Source organism: Oenanthe melanoleuca, chromosome 1 (genome assembly GCF_029582105.1).
Source record: "Oenanthe melanoleuca isolate GR-GAL-2019-014 chromosome 1, OMel1.0, whole genome shotgun sequence".
NCBI lineage: Eukaryota > Metazoa > Chordata > Aves > Passeriformes > Muscicapidae > Oenanthe > Oenanthe melanoleuca.
The window spans coordinates 51,719,058-51,727,596 of NC_079333.1; the positions used below are offsets into that span (position 1 = coordinate 51,719,058).

Here is an 8,539-nt window from a genome sequence, read left to right on the forward strand (position 1 = left end):
CCCATGAAAAGAGCCCCTTGCAACCCCTTGTCTAGAGTCATGACATCTCTATTCTCCCCAGAGATTCAGCTTTCTGAAGCTGAATAAAACTGTTCACCACGGTGGCTCACTCTGCAAGTGCACCTAATCACAGTCAGTTAATTCATCAGTTCTGCTGGTCTCATTACTCTCCCTCTCCCCTTTCACAGATAAACTACATTTAATGGCTGTGTTAAATAACAAGTAGCATGCCAAAGAATATCTGGCATACTTCAGAAGGGTAATGTCCTAGATTTATCTAGGAGCTTAAATCCCATTTTGAAAAAGTTCTCTTGGTTACTGAACCAATGAATACAAATTTCATAATAATTTATTTCAGAAGGGATAAAGAAATGAGAAGTTCTTAGATTTTCATTGTTTGTCTACACATTAATATTTAGATTTCAAGTCCTCATCCTAGGGCTTTCCTCAGGTGCAACCTGGTGTGTTCTCAAAGTATTTGCCCTGTAAATGTGTGTCTCAGTTTCCTGTTCCCAGACATAACCACTCCAAGCAAAGACCTCAGCTTGGCTTGGAAAGGGCCACACCAAATCCACCTCCCAATCCCATCTGCAGAGAGGCAATGGCATCCCACCACTGAATGCTGTCCATACCTGTGTACACACATGGCCAGAGTCTGCACAGACAGCAAGCAGCACACTGCATTCAGTCCTCACCAAACCCTTTCTGTGTCCACCCAGCATGCCTGTATGCTGCAGAAACACCATTTTCCAGTTCTTTGTTTATTTTTAAAACTGAGTCTTTGATCTTCTAGGTAGTAATAATTTTCCAGCCATCAAACAGGCATAAGGAATGTGGTAGGTGCCTGCCACAGCCCCAAACCACAACTGAGAGCTCTAAATACCCTCTGTCATTAGCCCCTACAGGACACCAAAGCCAGGCTCAGATGCTGAGCCCTCACTGTCTCAGCTAAACTTATGTATTTTGCTGTTAACTACTTTTGAAACAGGATGGGAGGATGGAGCAGAAGCCAGACAATGGGGGTCTGTCTGTATCTCTTGCCTAAAGCAAACCTTCCCAAAATATAGAATGGCTTTTCACCTTGAAAGTGGAGATTCATTGGAGGATCTTATAATAGATAGGAAGGGGAAATCCACAACCAGAAGGCAAAATTGTTGAAGGATTTTCTCAGAATAGACTATGACTAAAATCATGCTTTTCTCAGAAACATCTCCCCTCGTTTTTTCAAATAATCTTTTTATGGGTTTAATTCTTTTTAATTGCAACAGAATGTAAAATCTCTAATTAGGAAGCACAGAGAAGGAAACTCTCAAAAATGTCAGCGTAGGAGAATCTACTACCAAACTTAAATTAAAAATTACTTTGGATCCTTAATCAACAATGACTCTCCATCCTTTACTATCCTGACTGTGATTTGCTCCTGCCTCCCTCAGATAAGTCCATGCCAGCATGGTGGGTGTATCTCTTCACAGGTTTGTTTTCAGCCATGGTCAGTTTGCTTTTTTGAGGGACTGTTTATATTTCCTTTGAAGAATATTTCTCTAAGTATCATAAGGTTATACTGTCCCTTGGCATTTTAGCAGTCTTCACAAGCTATCATTGAGCTATTTTTTATGCTTTCATTGAACAGCTATTTTGTTCCTCACCCAAAGATTTCAAACCTGCCTATCACATGCATCAAACATGACTAAATAAGTGCGTGATGTCTGGAAAACAGTCTGATGAGAATTTTTGGTGTAGAGACTGTAAGGCAGGAAAAAATAGTAAGGAATTGAACTTGTATTAATCAGGCTTTTTTTGCTGTAGCATTGCAGCATGAAATGATGTCAATTTTTTGCCATGCTTTGGAAGGCTGCCTGCTCCCCATGCTGTGTGCAGGAGAGCCAGAGCCTCCAGCAGGACACTGCTGTGGCTGCCCCAGCAAACCACCTGCAATTCACCACCCTCCATGCAGCACAGCCCTGAAAAGAGACAGAAATCTGGTGGGTTTGTACTTTTATAACCACAGAGATTGCACAGACAGTTGCATCTCCTGTAAAACACACTAGCAATCATGGCCAGCATTTATATCTACAGTCCCTGCCATTTTCACACAGGAATTACATATGCCTACTGCAGAGCAGAGCGATCACTGTGGACCAGGATCTGATCTCATTACCCTGCAGTGAATCCAACATTATTCAGTCACTCACGGCTGGTACTTTGGACTTGCACCAGTGTCACTGTGATCAGACTCTGCCTCTTTGCCTGCTCCAAAAAGAATATTTAGAAAAAGATGCCAAAAGAGTCTTTTCCCCAGTACAGGCACTGGCTAAGAGCATGTCCTATGTCATTAGAAACCTCTCACCATCTGGTCACACTTATTGCAAATATTACCATCACCTCTGCAAATCCACACTGTCCTGCAGCACTGGGTGCTCCAGGGGGCACAGTGGGACCAAGCACCACAATGAACACAATGTCACTGCCTGCAGAATATTTTGGGTCACTGCTCAGCCCAGCTGTTGACCAAGTCTGCACACAAGGGTCCTGGCAAGGCTGGAGAGAGAGGCAAAGCCTGCACAACCTACACTTGTCTAGTTTGGTGCAGGGAATGGCTCCTTTTATCTGAATCAATTGCTCCATGTGGGTTAATTACCCTGCCTACAATAGTGTGCTCAGGGATTTGACTGCCTGGGGAGAAAAGTGACACTTTCCTCATTGCCTTAGAAGTACAGATGGAGTATAGGGCATAAGCAGCCTGACTTGATTAGATTTTACACTTGTTTCTGAGAATGAGGATCAGAATTAGACCTGCCTCAGCTGATGGGCAGTGGAGATTCAGACCTGCCACTACAACACCTTGTGCAGCAAATCACCCTTGCTTCCCCTGCTCCTGAGCTTGAGACTAATACCAGACTTCTTCATGTTTCACTGCTTGAAGGTGCTACTGGGTGAGATCAGATGTGAGTTTGAGTAAGCAAAATAAAAACTGGCATGTTTGCATTCACAGAGCATCTAGAGAGCTAATTAGCCTTGGTTTTGGTGAACCCACTGGGGGTAATGATACCAATCAGTGAAGCTGACTTGCCATGTTCCTGGAGACCTTCAGTGCATTAAACATTACTTTATGATTTTGACACCAACACAACTCCATCCATGCTTTCTACATACCACTGTTACTGGCTGCTTGTGGAGAAATTGAAAACTGCCTCTGTCTTTTGAAGTTTCTTTAACAGGCTTGGTCCTGCATCTCCACAATGCTTTTCCCTGTGGGGTGCCAGCAGCCACCATCATCTGGAATTATTCTGAGCAGTTTGCCATAATTTGGGCCCTAGTTAGTGCTGTTGTGGGAGCAGGAGCCCTCAGGAAGCACAGTGCCTCTTGAGGGGCAGTCCCAGGGCAGAAAAGGCGGCACAAGCTGGTGGAGAAGGAGGCTGAGATCATCAGAATCTCAGATAACCTCAACTCCATGAAGATGAGCAATAATGCAATGACACCAACAGGGTCACCCACAATGACTGAACAATAACAACTTCTGCTGTAAAATGGAAATTCCTCAGTATTGAAACACCAAGGAGGACAGAAGTCTGGGTGTGCTCCCAAGTCCCAGGATAAAGATGCTGCAAAGATCTTTGCAAAGGAAGCCTTGTGCCATTGGGGAACACCATAAGAGCTATAAAGGTCTGCAAGGCTGAAGTGCCCTAAAGATCTAGTTCCACACAACTACAGCAAACCTTAAGAGAAATGTGTCATAGTAGAGTCAGGCAGCCAGGAGGAAATCAGCCAGATCAACAACAAGATGCCCTGTAGGTAAAATTAAAGTAGAAGCAAGCAAAACATTTTAAAGCAAGTGAATAAATACCATAAATATCAGAAGAGAAAAGTTTGCAGGTCTGAGGGCAGTGAAGAGACTGTCATAATAAAGTATAAACAGAAATAGGTGGAGCAGTCCAGTAGAGCCCCTGTCTAATCCTTTTACAACACAGCACCATAAAAGGTCTTAAAGCAAGGCTGGTCAAAATTTTCCTTCCAAACTTCTCTACTGAACAGTAAAAAGAGTACTTTTTATGATTATTCTGGGGATTTTTTGACCCACAACAGCTGCTTTCCATGAAAATTTTCAACATTTTGTGGAAAGGCCAAAAGACACCCAACCTTCTGTTCATGGCAATTAAACATTTTCAGACAAAAAAAAAATTACATTTTGGTGAGAATTAAAGAATAGCCTGTAGTTTTGAGACATGACTAATCCCTTTGTTGCCAAACAAATACTTCTTGGTTTTCCTCTTAGAAGTCCAAATTATTCTCTGGGTAAGGGGGGCACTTTCCAAACCAGCAGCATTTTAAATATCCAAATAAAAAATTCAAACTCAGTTCCAACCTTAAGGGATGGCCAGTGCAGAGATCTTTGTAAAGAAGGAGTATTGGGAGCTGGTCAAAGAGCAAAACCAAGCAGGAAGACTGATTGTGGACAGAATACAAAGAGAAATGGAAAAAAACAGGAAAACCAGTGTGGTGGGTTCATGCTGGCTGGCTTCCAGGTGCCCACCAAAGCTGTCCTATTGCTCCCCTCCTCAGCTGGGCAGGGGAGAGGAAATACAACAAAAGGCTGACAAGTTAAGGATGGGGAGAGGTCACCAATTACCATCACAGGCTCCACTTAGGGAAATTTAATTGAATTTTTTAGCAATCAGAAGAGGGTAATGAGGAAAAAAAAAAATCTTAAAATACTTTCCTATCACCCCTCCTTTCTTTCACAGCTCAGCTTTGCTCCCAAATTCTCTACCTGCTTCCATCCAGCAGCACAGGGGTTTGAGGGATGGGGACTGTGGTCAGTTCCTCACAATTTGTCTGCTGCCCCTTGCTCCTCACCCTCTGCCCCTGCTACAGCAGAGTCCACACCAGTGGGTCCCTCCCAGAGGAGACAGTCCTTCATTAACTCCTCCAAAGTGAGTCCTTCCCACAGGCTGCACTTCACACTCAGCTGCAGCATGGGTCCCTTCTACAGGGCACAGTTCCTCAGGAACAGACTGCTCTAGCACAGGTCTGGCCTTGGTTTACAGGTCCTGCCAGGAGCCTGCTCCAGCATGGGCTTCCCACAGAAGGGTGACAACCTCCTTTGGGCATCCCACTGCTCTGCCATAGGGTGTCCACAGGCTGCAGGTGGATCTCTGCATCCCCATGGATCCTCCACGGGCTGCAGGGGCACAGCTGCCTCACCATGGGCTGCACCAGGGGCTGCAGGGGAATCCCAGCTCTGGCACCTGGAGCACCTCCTGTCCCTCCTTCCCCACTGACCTCGGTGTCTGTGGAACTGCTTCTTTCACACATTTGCTCCTCTGTCCCACTGCAATTGCTCTTGTACAGTAATCACAGTAATCATTCCCCCTGTGAACTCTGCTGTCCCAGAGAATCCCCTGTCCCTGCAGGTCTCAGCTTTGGCCACTGGCCAGCTGTTGCTCCATCTTGGAGCTATGTGGCATTGGCTCTGTCAGACATGGGGGAAACTTGTGGCATATTTTCAGAGAAGTCACACCTTGCTACCCAAACCTTGACATGCTAATCCAATACAACCATCAAAAAATAAAGTAATTTAAGCTATTAAACTGAGAGACAGAGTGAAAGAACTGGAGCTCAGATTGGTGGTTTTGTTGTAGGAAGTGTCAAATGGTTTGGTTTTGGATGGTTGAGAAGCAGTTTCCAACTAAAGACTAAATCTAAAGACTTGGAGACCAAGCAGTTAGTCTTGAATACTTGGCCAGTCAGTGGCCCTGTCTGCCTCAATATCTTTGGTTGCTTTATAATGAGAAAGAAATGCTGGTTATATTTTTTAAATCTGTCTTTGCCAGGGCAGGCATTGTCAGGCCAGAGAGGTTTCTCTAGCCTAGTGAAATATCATCCAGTAAAATAAATACATTATTGAAAGAAGTTAAATCAAAGTCTAAAATACTAACATTTATTGCAGGAATCCTATCTGGTGCTGTATATTAAAAATAGTTATTCGAGGAAACTGTTCAGTTGGACTGGAGCCAACTCTTGTGTTTTTAGTAATAAAGTATTTCATCTCATTTCACCTCTAACTTTTGATCTTGCTGCAGGTATCACCAGAAGATGGCAGGGTAAGCCAAGGCAGCTGTAAATGTCATCATGCATTAGTATAGGACCTGGAATTAATTTAAACCTATTTATTTGTGTGATTCACTTGCTTTCCTATCACCTAGCAGCTTACTTTACAAATGCAATTGTAGCCTGGGGTAGATTTTTCTCATGAAATTTCAGGTTTAAACACGTTACTGCAAATGATTCCCAGCAGCTGAAGTGATAATAGAGGCCAAGTAGCATAAACTTCTGGAGAAGAAAAAACACTTTCCATGGGTCCCCTATAACTTCTGAAATCTTCACCAAGCCTAAAGAGAGATAAAGTGTAACACATCTCTCAAAAACATGCAGCCTTCTGTGAAAGCTGGGGAAGACACTGGTGGAGCTGATGGTCTGGTATGTATGCTAGAGCAGAAAAGGTAGTAAGGGAAATGAAAAGACCTGGAATGAAAAAGGCAAAATTGTGGAACTCTGTCCAGCCACGTTAAACAGGAGGAAGAGAGGGAATTATCCCCCTGCAAAAGGAGAAAGCAGGTCACACAAGGAATTAAGGTGAATTAATCAGAGATTCAGTAAAAAAAAAAAATCAAAGCCTCCTTAAAAATCAAATACTTGTGGCCCTGCATCCTGCTGGTAAAGTTGGACAACATGAACTCAGGGGAGGAGCAACATGTTGGGAACAGCACCCTGAGCTAAGCAATGAGGAAGGAAGGAAGGAAGGAAGGAAGGAAGGAAGGAAGGAAGGAAGGAAGGAAGGAAGGAAGGAAGGAAGGAAGGAAGGAAGGAAGGAAGGAAGGAAGGAAGGAAGGAAGGAAGGAAGGAAGGAAGGAAGGAAGGAAGGAAGGAAGGAACTGATAGGATATTTAACAGACACTATAGGAGTGCAATAAAGGACTCACAGAAGAGAAGGAAGAGACTGGTTTCCTGAGTTCCAGGTAAGCATGGGGAAAGCATCATGCTTACATTGCATTTCTCTTCAGATTCAGTGGAGACGTGACAAAACCACAGGCAGTCACAGGCATTAGTGACAGGAGAAGAAGGTTAAGAAGAAGTAGACACAAAGGGAGAAGAGGAAAGCTTGGCTGGGACTTGTGGCTCAGTCTACGGTAAATGGCAAGGCTATGCAAGTCCTGAATTTCCTCTGGGACCAATCCCAGTTAATTTACTTTAAAGAAGCTCTTTTCATTTCAAAGTAGTTATTTTGGTTCCCATCCTTGCACGTTAAGTATTATGGCCTTTTCATTAAGAATGTGCACAAATTTCACTCTGTAGTGGCATTCATGTCAGGCTGGAGTGCTGGCAGCAGGTTAACTTCAACCTCACAAAAAAAGCATTGCTTATTTTCAGTCCCACTGTAGGGTGAAGAAAACATATAGTCCCTTCCGTTGGTTTGCTGCTTAAATAAAACTAAAAGACATTAATGCAAACTGTGAAATACAAAATCTTTAACTTAATTAATTCTCCTTCACTAACTTGAATTTTTAGGCCCTTTTCCTTAGAGCAGGATAAATTTAAAAAGCTACTTCTGAACTCATTAAGGCCAGTATAAATAAGGAGTAATGGCTCATGCTAATGGTAATACACTTGTGTATAAATTAGTGAATCCAGATTTAGTTTCACTCTAACTGTTTCATGTTGTACTATGTCTCGTTTCACTCCGTCTTCACAGTTGCATTTCGAGAGGTGTTGCTGTGCCTTGCACACTTGCACAACAAGTAAAACTATTAAATAAACAGGGATACAGCAAAAATATGAAGTTTCAGAATATTCAGGAAATCATCATTTCCTGGAGCTGAATAAACATTTTAGAAAAAACTCACCCAGCAGGAAATGAAGCTATCTGAAGTGGCCAGTAGGTTCAGGGGATGTGGAAAGGGGTTTGTTCAGAGGCGTTAAATAAACAGAGTATAAAATGCCTGGGGAAATAGTTCCCTTTATTTGCTTTCTGGGCTAACAATGTTCATTTTACATTCAGCCTTCAGCACAAGAGACACAAACAGTCCCCCAAGCTGAGTGCACAAGCTTACCAAGCTGACACACAGCCCTCCTGGCTCTTCAGGCATCCTGAATTGATAGTTAAAGATCTCGCCACCCTGTACAATACCTGCTCATATTAAGTATTAGGCAAATTAAATATTATCTAAATGACCATCTCACTGCTCTCAACAGGTCTGCTTATCCTTTGGCCAACTGCCCTCCAAGTCACAGGAAACAATACAACCATATATTGACAGAAAAGCCTGTGGTACATCAAAACCTGCTAAGCAGGAGGTGACATCAAACCTTGAGTGTAAAGATCAGTGACACAAAAGGGAAGAGTGCAAATCATGCCTTTCATGCTTAGATCTTTCCAGCCTTCTGTCTCAAAACATCTGTGAAGCTGACACAGAATGTCACAAACACTATACTGGAATATCACAGAGTACAAGGACTTTGCTGCATTTTTAAGCTCTAGCCA

General features: G+C 43.2%; 1 long non-coding RNA gene across 1 annotated transcript in view; it reads right to left on the minus strand.

The window, feature by feature from the left end:
• LOC130255056 (uncharacterized) overlaps positions 1–7,973 on the minus strand; it is a 28,266-nt gene extending 20,293 nt beyond the window's left edge. Inside the window, exon 1 of the long non-coding RNA XR_008840855.1 lies at positions 7,902–7,973. This is a non-coding gene — a long non-coding RNA (uncharacterized LOC130255056). The remainder of the gene's footprint in view (positions 1–7,901) is intronic.
• Between the last annotated feature and the right edge of the window lie 566 nt (positions 7,974–8,539).